The following is a 16007-nucleotide window of genomic DNA, read 5'->3' as shown; positions in this document are numbered from 1 at the left end:
GAAACTCAATTAAATAACAACTGAAACCAGAGGACTTAAACTTGAATTCCTTACCTTTGCTGGATGAGTTTAGCCTAGGTTGTCTCCCACTATTCCTTAGCCTTCTCCTCCTCAAATATTCAGCCTCAACTTCCTTGAATTGCCACAGAACTTTGCTTAGAAAAACAAACTCAACACCAATACAAAAAACTGAATATTAACCTCAAAGTCTTACCTCAGGTGGATGGATTGCTCTGCCAATTCCTCAAACCAGAACAGGGATCCTAGCCTCAAGGTCCTGTCTAGACTCACTCTGAGTTTTAGCTCCAAACTCCTTAAAGAAATGGAGAGAAGTCCTTCAACCGAGAGAGAGAGAGAGAAAGGTAGACTCCTAATTCCCTTTTTCCTTCTCTTCTTTCTTTTCTTTCCTTTCTTTCCTTCAGAATTCCAGCCCTTTCTACACCATCCACTAAGTATAAATCCTAATAACATTTATCCTTTACAAGCCAAATGACCACAATACCCTCCCATAATTCCTAAGCCTTTTAATCCACCTAGGGGCATTTTGGTCATTTCACCCAATTCCTGCTAATTCCTCGAGTGTCTCAAATATCTACCACTTACTTCCCAACACCTAACTAATCACCAATTATATTCCTCAATGTCAAAATTGACCCAATATATTCTCTAAATTCCCAGAAATACCCCCAGGCTCGCCCCGAGCCGGGTATAAATCCCCCGCCATGACTTTTTCGCTAAGCCGGCACTACAAGAAAAAATACTTTTAATAACACCGAAAATGTGTTATCAAAACATACGATAACACTTTCTGATGTGTTAAGACAGACTATGTTATCGTAGGTCAGGGTACTTTACATAACACTTTATCAGTGTTATACAGATGTGTTATTGTACTGTCAACGATAACACAATTTCTGTGTTATTTTAATATATAGATAAGTGTTGAATTATGTTATTTATAGTCGATTATATAACACTTTTTTTGTGTTATACTACACTTTGGTATAACACTTTTTTTGTGTTATACTACACTTTAGTATAACACATTTTTTGTGTTATACTATACTTTAGTATAACAAATTTTTTGTGTTATATAATGAAGTTTGCATAACATAATTCTTTGCATAAAAAGTGTTATTGTAATATATATTATAACTCAATTTTCGTATTATTGTTATATTTAGATATATTTAAATTCTCATTATATATTTTATTTATATAACACTAATTTATTCTATTATATTTTAATTTTTTTTATATAATTAAAATTAGCTTTCTAATATATACTAGCATCATCAAATGAACTTGATTTTCAAATAACAAAAAGTAAGAACATTCTACATTGAATTAACAATCCATAATTTAGTTTAAAACATTCAACACTGTCATCAATAACAAAATATTCTTTAAGTATTCAAGGAGTCTAAAAGTTACTACTTTCAACACAAAGAAATAAACAAAGTTACTACTTTCAAGGAGTCTTAAGTATCCTTTTATACTTCGCTTGTCATATCTGCAAAATAAACAAAGAAATATTTTATTGTTATTATCTAGCATCACAAATTACTTCAAGAAAAATGCTATGGAAATTATATCCAAGAAAGGACACCACATACAAAATAATAGATTCACAACTACACCAAAGCAAACAAAGAAACCAAACACAAAATTATAAGACATTAGTTATTTTTTGAGTATGAAAATGTACCTCTTGGAATAACTTTTTTAGAAGGCCATGCAACTGTGGAACCAACTGCTTCTTGTATTGTAAGCATCGCATGATTAGGATGAAATAAGTAAGATTCTGGTACAATAGCAACATCAACCCATACTCGCATAAAGTCTGGTCAAAGAGGCTTTCCATGTACAGTTATCTTTGGATCACTAGAATCCCAACGACCTTCAGCAACAATTGCATCTGCCCAGTCAAGCAAGTAGCAAGCATTCTTCCCTTCTGTAAAGTTATGTCTTTTTTCTAGTGCAATACTCTACCAAATTTATTTTAAAGACAATATATTAGTTTCTGTAATTGTTCTTCTAAAATGAAATTTTAAAACAATAACAACTTTTATAATTTACCTTAGGGGGCTGAATATTGTTTGACTACGGTACATTGCGAGACTGTCCTTCGCTTGGTGTCACTTTACCACCAACCTAAATATAAAACCAAGATAAGTTTCATTGGAAGAAAAGAAAACTAGATTTATAAGTGCAAGATAGAAATACCACCAAGTGTTCTTTAAGTAGATTCATCATTTTAGTCATTTTGAGCTTTATATTATGTTGCTCTTCTTCTAACTTGGAGATCTTGCTATTACACATATTAACAACAGTTAGCTTTGACCTTGTTACGCCTCTTCCTTGTCCGATTAAACGACCAGATTTTGGGTTACCAAACAATTTTGTCAAGGCATCCTCATCAGCGTTGTCAGTAGTTCCAGATTTTGGGTCTTCAAGGAGAATCTCATTCAATGAACCCTGCATATAAATTAGTATAACTAATGTATGCATTATGGAAAATAAGTAAAAATTCACAAAAATTAAATGACTAATACTCACAAAAATATCAGATGCCGTTGGGTTTACAGGTTCACCATTCTTCTTGGTATGGGCTCTCTGAAAAGCATCGATTCTAGATATTTTACCATCCTCATTTTCTTTCTTCTAAACAATACATCAATAGAGATTATAAAATAGAGACTACAATAATGGAAGCAAAAATACAAACAGTATAAAACTTAATTATTACCATATCATCAATTGTTCGAGCATATCCTCTTCGACTTAAGGTGTGTGCAACAACTTTCTTTCTTCTTTCTTGGTATTTGGCCCTTATATCCTATTTAATAAATAAGTAAAAGAGGCATAACTATATTTAATTTAACACCAACAGAGATAAAAGAGGCAACAACATCACTTCTTACATCATATTTCTTACCAAATGTTCTTTACTAATTTTTTTGGCAACAAATGCTCTCCATTCTACATCACTTTTTATGCAATCCGGCTTTAAGGCTAGTCGTTCACTCTCATTTTTTGCATTGATAATATCCTTTACAAGTCTAGATTTCCCAGCTCTCCATAGTTCTGCCATCATTTCAAAGCACATCTTTTTTTGTCAATCATCATGTAAGTCATATTGTGCCTACAATAGAATATAGAATAACATATTATATGTTTAAGTGTAGAGCTGAATATATATAAAAAAATACACTCATAAAACTTGTAATTCTACCTGAATAGATGCCCAAAGAACATCTCTCGTTATTGGTGAAACTTTCCTCCAATCTGAAATAGTGTAAGGAACAACCTCTCGCACAAGAGCGCCCACAAAAGAAGAAAATTGCACTGAGTTAGTACCAACTGGTTGCCCTTTTTCATTCCAATTTATTATCCTTAAGTCATTGTTCCTCTTGGTAAGATTTGCCAATAGATTTTTTCCCCTTGTCTTCTTGGCTAAGTTCATTACATTCGCATCTACATCTTGAGGTATTTCTTCAATCTCAGTTTGATTTGCCTCAACAGTTGTTTTTTGTAATCTAACAGATTTTCTAAGAGGTTGTTCAAGTTCTATCTCAGCCACTTCTTCACATTCTGCATCAGGCACTTCTTCACATTGTGCAATAGCCCCTTCAAATTCTACACCAACCCTTTCCTCATCAGCTATCTCTTCATGTTCCTCCCTTACTCCCTTTTCACAAACACTATCAACTACCTTATCAACTTCATAATTAAGAGATCGTTTAGTTTTTGAACTTCCAAGTGACATCTCCATGTCTTCCACATCATCATTTGGATCTAGCTCTGTATCATAGACCATACGACGAGTTGCTGCTCTAGTACTAAGAGCAAGTGGTGAATCAATTACAACTCTAACAGGTGCAGAAAACCTACAAAGAGCACTCTTTTTCTTTAAAACAGGGCTTCCAAGCAACATATCGTCACAATCAGCTTGAGTCTTCAATGATGCTTTTCGCTTTTTGGCCACAAGATTGCATAAAGCACCTGGACCAAGGTGTTTTTTTGGAGATCTTCGTAATGTACTCATTTTTCAAGTTGAAATTGCTGCAATATAAAAAGAAAGATAACATAGTATATAAATTAGAAATGCGGATCACCAAAGAGTAATAAACATACACCAAAACCATAAAACCAGAATTATTTCATTCAAATTAAAATAAAATCATAAAGTTCACCGTAGAGAGTAATAAAACCACATTTGTTTCATTCAACAAAAGAGTAATAATACACCAAAATTACATACAAAAAGTGTAAGCAGATTTGTTTCATTCAAAGTACATAAGAGACAACAGGAAACTCAATTTTCTTCATTGGATTCAAGTCCAAAACACCCTCTATTTGAATCCTTTAAAGCTATATACCAATTACTTGACTCATTCACCCTTGCATAAAAAGCTTTTTTCACTTGTGAAGCTAATACAAATGGATCCCTAATGGATTGAGCTTGTCCTATATTAAAATTTACAAACGTATAGAACTCCGACTTCTTAACACCCATTCGAATATTCGCCCAATCGCACCAAAACAATGGCACCTTAAAAGTACGATAATCAAGCATAATTATATCCTTGATAACACCAAAATACTCTTCTTTATCATTCAATTGCTCACTGTCATGTGCATCCAAGTATACACCGCTATTTTGAGTTGTTTTTTCAGCTCCTTTTTTATGGAATCGAATTCCATTAATCATGTACCCTTTGTAGGAAGTGACACCGCGACTTGGACCTTCAGCCAATTGAGCTAACATGTCATCTACTTTGTTAGACATCTGAAAATAAAAATATACTTGTAAGAAATTTGTACACTAAAACAAAACGTAAACTTTTATCCTGGCAATAGAATACAACCTTTTCATAAAACCATAACGGGAACCCTTCAGAATGTCGATTCCACAACAAAGTTTGATTGTTATTCAGATTTGAGTGTCTTTCTTTCAGCTCATCCATATGGACATTGAGAAGTGGTTCTACAATATCCGAGTTAAACAACACATATCGATGCGCTACTGCCAAGTTCAATCGGTCAAGCTCAAAGCACTCTGCTGCTGATGGTGGATTTTCTTCTAGTAATGTACTATCTTGATTATCATTTTGCTTTAAAAATGTTTCACAGAAGCGTACACATTCAACAGCAAGATAGCGATTTGCAATACATCCTTCTGGCCGTGCATAGTTTGCTACAAATCCTTTCAATACTTTCATATATCTCTCAAAATGGTACATCCATCAAAATTGCACCGGACCACAAAGTCTAACTTCTTGTGCTAAATGAACAACCAAGTGAATCATTGGATCAAAGAAAGAAGGAGGGAAATATTCTTCTAGTTGACAAAGAATTTCAAAGGCTTCTAGTTCCAATTTCATAATTTCCTCCTTATCAACCACACGTTGACACAATCCATGGAAAAACTTAGAGAGCCGAAGAATTGTCTCTCTACAACCTTCTTCCATTAAACCCCTTATAGCAATAGGCAATAGTTGTTGCATAATCACATGACAATCATGAGACTTAAGTCCTGTCAGCTTCTGTTTCTCCACATCTACGCAGTTTCTAATGTTAGAGCTATATCCATAAGGCAATTTCAAGTCAAATAGCCTCTCACAAAGCAACTTCTTATCAGATTTTGATAGAGTATAAGCTGCAGCAGGAAGACGAGTAACACCATTTTCTTCATACGGATGGAGATGAGGCATAATGCCCATCTCTGTCAAATCTAATCTCGAGTTGTAGTGATCTTTAGATTTTCCTTTGCAATCGAGCAATGTGTTAAGTATGCTTTCACAAACATTCTTTTCAACATGCATAACATCAAGGTTATGACGAACAACTAATATTTCCCAATAAGGCAGCCTAAAAAAAATAGAATGCTTCTTCCAGATTTGTTCTGTGTCTATACCACGACTCCTCTTTTTTCCCTTTCCAAAGTCATTAGTCACTTTGCTTAACTGCTCAGCTACTTCAACACCTGTCAATATAATTGGACATTATGGTTCTCTTTCCCTTGCCCTAGCTGTTGTATATTTCTTCTTTCTGTAACGGTGTTCTTGTGGTAGAAATCGAATATGATTGCAAAATGACATCTTTTTGCTATGCTTCAACCAAACAACATTTGAGTGCTTGCCACAAACAGGACATCCATACTTTCCTTTAGTCGCACATCCAGCTAAGTTTCCATAAGCTGGAAAATCATTTATGGTCCATAGCAACATGGCCCTTAAATTAAAAAACTTCTTTGTAGAAATATCATATGTATAAACACCATTCCATAATTCAAGTAACTCATCAATTAAGGGCTCTAAGTAAACATCTATGTCATTCCTGGGTTGTTTAGGTCCAGGAATCAACATAGATAGAAAAGTAAATTCATCCTTCATGCACAACGCAGGTGGCAGATTATATACAATGAGTATTATAGGCCAACAACTATACGTAGAACTCATATTTTTGTAAGGATTGATCCCATCAGCAGCAAGTTCTAATCGAAGGTTGTTAGGTTCAAGTTGAAAATCTAGCCATCTCTCATAAACTGCATCCCAAGCCTCTGAATCTACCGGGTGCCGCATTTTCTCGTTTGTTCTTTTATTGGTTGAATGCCATTTTAAGCTTAAAGCCGTCTCTTCTTTTCTAAACATCCTTTGAAACCTTGGTATAATAGGAATATATCTCAACAATTTTGCAGGCTGCCCTTGTAGAATCTCTTTTGTCTGTTTGTTTTGCTTCCATCTTGGATATTGACAAGTGGGACATACTTGGGCATCAGCATTCTCTTTTGTATACAAACAACAATCGTTGACACAAGCATGGATATGCTTATAGCTCAGATCAAACATCTTTAGAAACTTTTTAACTGCATACATTGATGTCAGTAGGAAATTATCTTTCGGCAACATTTCTTTGATCATCTCCAACATCTCACTAAAGCCAACATCTAAGATTCCATGCTTTGTTTTTAGATTATATAGCCCAATGATAGATGGAATTTTTGTATACTTTGAACAACCTTCATACAATGGAGATTCAGCATCCGTTAATAGACTCTGAAAATCAGCATCATTGTTATCGTCACCAAAATCATTGGCGTTACTTGAAAATACTCCCACTGCCCGAAATAAATCATATTCAAAACTTGTGTTTGTCGTGCTGCGTTGGACTGGATCTTCCCCATGATGAAACCATATTTTGTAAGATTGGTCCATGCCCCACAAAACTAAGTGTTCGACAACTTCGTGTGAAAGTTGATGTCTTAGATTGTGACATTTGTTGCATGGACAAAGAATCTTGGCTGGAAATCCAAGATTCGTCATGGCTGTCTTAACAAACTCTCTAGCTTTTTGCTCATATTCCACCGTTGCTCTACAATTTTAGAGCATACGTCAATAATTAAGCACTAACACTTAAACTTATATCCAAAATAAACTATATGATTTTGGTTACTAACCTGTTAAGATGGATCCCACTTTTATCCATCTTCAATGAATTTGTATTTGATGTTGTTCTCTTTCTAAAATCTTGTTTTTTGTCTGGGTTTAACAATTGTTAGACAAGACAATCACATTATTTGCGGTTGTAATATCAGGTTCATGACAAGGTTATTCACACACATGCTTTTAAAAGAAAACATGCCTTGGTTGAATTTCAGTATATTTGGGTTATTGAAGTTTAAAGCTTTATTTATTGGACTTGATTCACATTGTTAACCTTGTATTTTTTTTTTCAATGGTGCTTTTGTAAGAAATATTTTATGTCCCTACTTAAAGATTATTTGCCGCCTAATTGAGTTTTGGTGCATCTTTCTAGGTTTATTCGGGTGGAATTGTTGAAAGAGAAATTGTTAGAAAACAACAAGGAGATTTTTTTTTTAATCTCTTCAAATTAGATCATGCATATCAGTATATCACTACAGTTCCTTCCACTTTGAGTGAACTATCTTAAACTTGTCCATGATTATCACCCAAAAGTTTTCATCCCTCATTGGGTTGTTGGTATAATTAATTTTAAAGCTTATGCAAATGACAAATATCAACAAAGCATACAACAAAACTTTATGCTAGATAAAACTATAAACAAAGTGTCTTACATCAAATAAATGTTAGACTATATATTACTATGTTTATTGTGAATTAGTTTTGAGTTGAAACTCCTCTATAAATCTTAATCGAGTACATTTAACTTAGTCCTATATATAAAAATAAAAATGTATAATATATTCAAGAAAAATTATAGCAAATAAATAAAGTCAAGTTAGCTAGTACTGTATGCTAAATACAGATTGCTAAAAGAATCAGAAAAATCAGAAAACTCATCATGTCAGCACTGATTGCTAGCTATACGTGGCTCATTTAGTAGCTGGCTTCCATGCCATTATATGAGATTAAAATTATAATTTTTTTGGAGTTATCCTCTCTATTTTATTAGTTCTTTAAACAAGAACCACGAAAATACACCTGTTTGTTATGTGCCTTGTCTTAAATTTTTTACCAATCAATTTACAGTACTTCTCAATTGCAATTGAATTTTTTACCAATCAATTTACGAAAATACACCTGTTTGTTATGTGCTTTGTCTTGAAAATACACCTATTTGTTATGTGCCTGCAATTAACTATCATTTCTGGTTTGAACAAGTGCTATCATCATTACTGATATATATACTGGTTTCATATAAAGGAACGTTCTATTTTGGAATCATAGTTTCAACTAATCTATTTCCACACTTTTTTGTGTCTTTTTTCATGATCTTTCTCCTTTGGTGATTGTTATGTGCATTCTGTTCTTGTGTTTTTGCTAATGGCAGAGGAAAAGTTGGACCTAAATTTCCCATCTGAACAAAATGGGACTTTAGAGGCTGCTAATACCAGTGTTTTAGCATGCTGATCAGACTCCAACACCCCAAAACGATAACAAAGGTTAGTTATCTGTTGCTGTTGTGCACTGTTTTCACCCAATACTTAATGTTGCTGTTGTGCATTATGGTCTAATCATTGCCACGGTGTTAAATGCATTTTATGATTGTTATTTTTAGTATTGTTTTTCAACTTCTTCTTTAGCAAATGTTACAAAGTAGAAAAATGAAAAAAAAAAAGGAAAAAAAAGTGAGGACTCTTTTGTTAATTAGAGGAGGTTTAATGATTGTATTTGATCTAATTTTTTCATTTTATTTTCATCTCATACATACAGGAATAAGAAAGCTCCATCAGTGCAGAGTAATGAATTGACTTTTTTCCATTGGGAGAGTTTCCTGAGGGGGAGATCCAAAACTATAAAAAAGAGTAAGTATGCACTATTTCTATACTGTATCAGTTTTACAAAACATGCTATATTATATATAGTGTAGCTTTCTTTGGGAGGGTTTAATTGCATCAATAAAATTAGCCATCTAATTTAGAGTGGAAAAAACCTTAGTATTTTTCATGGTTGATGACATTTTCTTCGTTCTTGCTACTTTTTATTTGGGATGATTCATTGAGAATGTTATCTGCATCCCTCTCCCACCTATTTTTCCTTCTTTTTTCCTCATTAAAGTTGGTAATGTTTTCAGTAACTTATGGATTTTAGCTTGGGTTTTGTTTACTGTTAACTAGGTTAGGAAACAGATTAGAAGCATTTTGAAGCTTGGAATGTTGATGAATAATATATGTGAGATGTCAGAAAACACAGTCTGCATTTTTATTATAATCAAATTGATAGTATTTTAAGTCTAAAAACAAAACAAAAAAGTTCTTCTCAACCTCTTTAGTAAGTGTTTTTTTTTTCTTTCCTTTGAAGGAAGCTTGTTGAAATCATTTTGTAATCAAAAGCAAGAAAACTTGGAGTGTGGTGTGTGAAGACAAGAGAGATTAGATTGTTGTGAGTTCTGGGATTTCTTTGTACAGGGAAGTGAGAATATTATAGAAGAGGGTGACCCCATTGTTTTGTACTACCATTACAGATTAGTGCAGAGGAGAAGAACCAGCTCTATATATATCTTGGTGTTCACATTCTATTATTGTTCTAATATTCTCTAGTTCAATTAATATTTGTTACTTACTGTTCGAATTAAATCTAATCTATACATATGGAAATAATGAAAACAATATGACTAAATGAAAAATTTAATCTATACATATAATGAAAAATCTAATCTATACATATAAAAGCTTACCTAACCATCTATCAATACCAAGTCAAAAAATTCAAACAACACACAATAAGTTTTCTTCCTTATATCACCGCAGCACACAAACAAATTTTCCAGAACCTACTTCTCTAATACACACAAGTTTTCAACCTTCCGTTATCACCGCAGCACACAATTTTAATCTCAGAACCTACTTCTCTATGGATGAATATTTAAGATATTCAAACTCCTCTAACATTTTTAAGATATTAATAATAAGAGTTAAAAGAACAAATTACGTACCTCTTGCAAATTACCTTTGCAATGCTCCTTGCCAATTCGATCCCCAACCTAAAGAATATAATCAATACTTAAAAGATTAATACAAAATTAAAATTTGTCAATAGATATTAAACAAGCATGTATGATAAATTAACAGAGATTACAGAAAAGACATGTATGATACCAATAAATCAGTCTCTTACATGAAACTAGTTAGAGTAGAAGCTGAAAACGAGTTATTAGTTCAGGTCATAATAAATACAACACAAAGGGTCACCTTAGTTTGATTCCTTTAGGCGTGTATTATTTGGCTCTAAAGAGAGGAGAAGAGGCAGCTGAGGAAGAAGAAGTTAATGTCAGACTACAGATTTCTTACACTTTGAGTGTGCATGTGCGGTCCAAGAACTAAAGCAATAGAGAGTCACATATATACATAAGTTGATTGGTGGAGAGTACTAAAAAACAAAACGTTCATGCAGCATACACTTAAAATAATCGCATTAAGATAGTAGTAGTAGTAAAAGTAATAATAATAATAAATTTAACGAAAAAATACAAAAAAAGAAAAAAGTTAATACGTGCATAAAGAAGTTTTCATGGAGTTGGTACATGCCTATGATAAGCCTCCAATCCAGGTCGTGTACACTAGGAGGCCCAGAAATAATTAGGTTTTTATGGTGATTAATTGTACCCTGTTTTATTTAGTTTTATTCTGTTTTATTAGTTAATCTAGTTGGCTGTTTTAGGGCTGAGTTGTAATTGTTGTATTTGGTCTTTCTTTTTCCTAGCTGGCATTAGATTGTTATATTGTAAAAGGACCAAAGCCTATAAATAAGGCAGGGGTCTCATTTAGAAGGCATCTTGTGATAGAGAGATCTAGACTTACGAGAGAGCAGCCCTCTCAAAAGGTTGTAATTGGAGATACTAGCAAACATGACCAAGTTCGTTATTTTAAACTAAGTTCAACAAATACAAAGTACAAATATATTATACAATATGCATTTATATGTATGTATATGTATATATATACACTGTACACATGACATATCTACTACTTGATTCTATGTGCATAGTAAGAGAAGAGAAAAATAGGAAAACAAAAGGAACTAGATTCCATTTTCCCATTATTTCACTTTGTACTTGAACAACAAAAAGCTAAGGAAAAAATATTCAGCTTTTGACAGCATATATCTACTAGCCTAGTTCTTTTTATGAGGTTATGTAATAATTGCTGAGTAAGATATTTAATATTCATTTCCATAGTGGGTAACTTGAGATATCATTCTCTTAATCAAAATGCTTAAGTGAGTTTATTAAAAAATAATTAAAAGTTTGGTCAAAATGTAACCCAATAATTCAGCATAGATCAGATTGTGTTGCATAAATATTTGTTGAGTTGTCACTTTCTTATCTTATGCTAAATAGTCTCATTTACTAACAATGAAAATTCTCTTTTCTTGTCCTAAATACACCATAAATCATACATAGAGTGAAATGAGAAAGTTTACTAATGATTTGGTAAATAATATATTTTTATGTATATAACATATATATATTTAGGTGACATGGGCTCTGATGAAAGCAAGAAAATAATATTGTAATTGGTTGATTTTCACAAGGGGTTGGCTCCGGATTACTTAATAGAGCCTCCACTTTAGTTTGATTGGACACAATGTTGGTTTTGGTGAAAAGAGAAACGTATGTTATCTTCAGCCATAGAAATTGACAGAAAGGTGTCACAAACTGATCTAAAAATAGGTATATAGCTATCACTAGGAAGCAAATTTATCAGGCAAAGAACTTCAACCATTACACATAAGCCCCCTTTATGAAATATATAAATAAAACATTATTCTTTGGCCTCCAATAACAGGCCGACCCTGTGCAATATATGTAGGCATGAAAATATGATTCTCCCATAAAATAATAAAAAGATACCCATAACTAAAAATAGCATTAATTGAAAGTTGAAACATACAAGTCCATTAAAATCAAAAGAGTACACCACAAAGAAAACAGAGTACTCAACTCAGCAGTAAAAACAGTACTCAACTCAGCAGTAAAAACAGTACTCAACTCAGCAATAAAAACAAAGAAAAATTACCATCATAGTAAGCCAAAAGGCTACATAATATTTATTATTTGAAGAACTACATAATATATATGCAATACATATATATATATATATATAAAAGCCAGACTCTACTCTACCCTACTATTCTCAAGTCATTAACATGTTTTTGAAATCCAAACTTTATTTCTTCTCTGTCTTTCTGAAACATAGAGCATAAATCCTACTTGATTACAAGGTTTCTATTTATTCCTTGTTTGGTAGTATTTGTCCCAACTCCCAAAAGCATTATGCTTCCCCAGAAATATCACAGGCTTTTTTCTTAACTTAAATAGAAAGTCATTAAAACCTTCTTTATAAACCCAGCAGCATTTCAATTTAATCTTTCACTTTTCTAAGTTAGCACGAAAAAAAAACTATATAGTTTCACCATTGTACCGATAAATATATATATGTAGACATATGCCTATCTACAACATAAACGGGGCATCATATGGCTTGTATTGGAGTAACTAATAACAAAAGACTAACAGAGCAACAATCTACACAAAACCCACACTGCAGACAACACAATAACACTAAATAGCAAACCAGATGGGTCTCAAATCAAGCTATCTATGCATAACATAAAAACTAAAACAAGAACACAAGAAGAAACACCTCAACGAATTATCACAAACACAGAGAAGGGTCAATAGTTTCAGCTGAACATAAATATTACGATTTAGTACAATTGAATAAAAATAATTCATCATTGAAAGATTCCATGAATATGTCAATGGTATTTGTATAAGTTGTCTTTATGCACACTTTTCTCTTTAATGTAACTTTGACCATGTTTGTTCATCTTTGAATTTTCATAATTGAGATTAATTCACCATTTTGACCCTTAAAAATTTCTAACTGTGATTTTTACAGAGGTTTTCCTGTTTGGCTAAAGTATGTTCCTGGTATGAGCCTTTTAAGGTTTCCTTCACTCATTTTATTTGTATGTTCCAGTGAGAAAGACTTGCAAGAGATTTTATATATTGGCAGTTAAATAAGCACACAAATGGCAGCATTACATTCACGTTTTTACTCATATCCAGTTTTACGGAGTTCTTAAGGAAATTCTGCTATAATGCATGAAAGAAAACCTACACACATCTACTTAATTTATCTTGACAAGTATAAACATTACCAAGCCTATTCAAGAAGTAGCAACCTCAAGATATCAACCATTGAAATTGCAACTCCTGGAAAAACAGAAAAGGTACTTACCTCAATGTATAGAACACTAGACTTATCCTGCGGTTTTCTCCTTGATCGAAGATCTTTAAGACTGTGTTCCACTGTTTAAGCAGAATCATATCGAATTCCTTCTGCTCTCCTGTTGTGCCAGTGCTTCCAATGAAAAGGAGTCCCTCGGGTATTTAACACTGCAAGTAAGTACTGGGCAATACGCTCTTCTCCAACCACTGAATCTTTCACAGACCCTACATCCAAAATTAATAAACTTTAATCAGGTAAAGTGAAGAAGCAATACCATATCCCAACTCTAAAAGAAATATCCATAGTTGAACAAGTAATTATGTAAAATGTAAATAAAAGAAAAAAAATTATAACTTTCTATCTCTGTAAACAAGTCAGGTTTCCACTAGAATCTTTAGTGAACTAGAATGGTGTTATCCTATCTCATTGTAATCTACATATCTAAATTTAACATAACATATACTCTTTTCAGAATCTACATGTAATTTTTAACTATTCTATTTTCAGCTACAATAATAATTCAACCATCTTGACTACTATAATATTATACCCAGAAAATTACATTACATGGACTCATACCAATTTTAATGAAAGTTATATTATTTAGAGCACGTACTAAGTTTCCTATATTTTTGTTGGTGACGCATCTGCAGCATGAGATGAGTTTACAGGGTCTTCCCCAAAGGCAATAAAACCAGAATTGAATGATAGCATGTTCATTTCATATTCCCTTGGCCAACAAAATCAACAGCCAAATATTTGCAACTAAAGCATATGGTTTTTGTCGAGTAGTCAAAAAGCCTGACGTTAACCAATTCTAGTTTTTGTACTTGTTACAGTTTCAACATACAATAAATACATCATCAAATGTTCACATTTAATTTAACAGATTAAAGAAAAACAATAACAAAAACTAAACAAAAAGAACTAATCAAAGAGGGCTGACCTGCAGGAGCAAGCTTTAGTCCTGTCTCTATATCTGGGATACTTGGAACCAATACACCTGGAGTGTCCAGTACATATATGCTCGGCTGATGAGCAATCTGTACCCAAAAAACAAAATAGTTTTGAATAAAATTCAAGGAACTAGAATCTAAAACTTGTCATTAGGAGATATAAATATCTTAAAATGCATATAACAAAAACATGAATCCTAAGAGTAAAGAATGTTTATGCACCCTCAATTTTGCTTGACAGTAGAAAGGAAATCAAACACAAAAACTACTTCACCTTGAAACCAGCAATACGTTGAAGAGTGAATTTCTTATGGTGTTTTCATAATGCAATGCAAGGGTTCACTGAAAAGATTGTGAGGATGATGAAGAGTGAACATTTATTTGAGTCTCAGGGAGGTCCCTTCATACTGTCTTAGGTATGAGGATTTGAGTCTTGTAAAGCTTTTGAACTTCAAAAACATTCCCAGAAATTATGTGTGCACCTAATGAGAGTCATAAAGACAGTGAGCCACAAACGTAAGAGATAACCCACCTATATCTGCAAGTTACTTCGTAAAACCACAAGAGATAGAATCAACCAATTTCTGTCTTATGCGAATGCTTGAACCAGTCAATCTCATTTCACAAAAATGGAGAAACGAGAATGAAGAAGAGAGAGAAGAAAGGGAGCTAGAGAGAGAGAGCAAGGGAAAAGCATTTGGTGATGGTGACGAGAACATTACCTGATTTCAAACCAAAGCCTTCGTATAGGAGACACGAGAAATGGGTATATCGCCTTCGAATGTGGTGTAGCCCTTCTCAGGATTTGTCTTTCGTGAAGGGGAGTGAGAGACCGAGAGAGATAGGTCTACGGGAAAGACCGAGAGAGATAGGTCTACGAGAGAGATAGACCGAGAGAGACCAGGAAGAGAAAGATTGAAGAAAGGTTGAAGAAATGGGTATAGGGGAAATGGGTACACGGGAAAGGTAGAAAAAACTTAGTGATTTGGCGGTATTTTATTTTACCTTGCCGCCTGAAACTTTTCTCATATACAATAACTCTTTTTAAATACTATTATAATGATGTGTTATGGTAATGGGTGTTTGGTGTAGTGACCGCTCACTGGGATCGCCTCGAATCATAGATTAGAAATATATCCACATAATAATGTGGTCTCATCAATTTATCACAAATATATACAGTTATGCCCTCAACGGGCCAAAATTACGATTATGCCCTTCTAACCTAATCAGGGCCTACATGCATACTAATACACATAGTCATGCATCACAGTTATTCAAATAATCATATATCATGCGTTTAATTGTTAAATCACATATAATCCAGT

General features: G+C 33.2%; 1 long non-coding RNA gene across 1 annotated transcript; it reads right to left on the bottom strand.

The window, feature by feature from the left end:
* Positions 1-2112: 2112 nt before the first annotated feature.
* Positions 2113-10704, bottom strand: LOC133816252 (uncharacterized). The gene is made up of 3 exons (XR_009885110.1): positions 10679-10704; positions 10423-10470; positions 2113-2154 (listed from the first exon to the last, which is right to left on the bottom strand). It is a non-coding gene; the product is annotated as an uncharacterized LOC133816252 (long non-coding RNA).
* Positions 10705-16007: the final 5303 nt, after the last annotated feature.

Source organism: Humulus lupulus, chromosome 2 (assembly GCF_963169125.1).
Source record: "Humulus lupulus chromosome 2, drHumLupu1.1, whole genome shotgun sequence".
Classification (NCBI taxonomy): Eukaryota; Viridiplantae; Streptophyta; class Magnoliopsida; order Rosales; family Cannabaceae; genus Humulus; species Humulus lupulus.
Note: the sequence above shows the minus strand (reverse complement) of the source record. Positions and strands in the feature narration are given on the sequence as shown.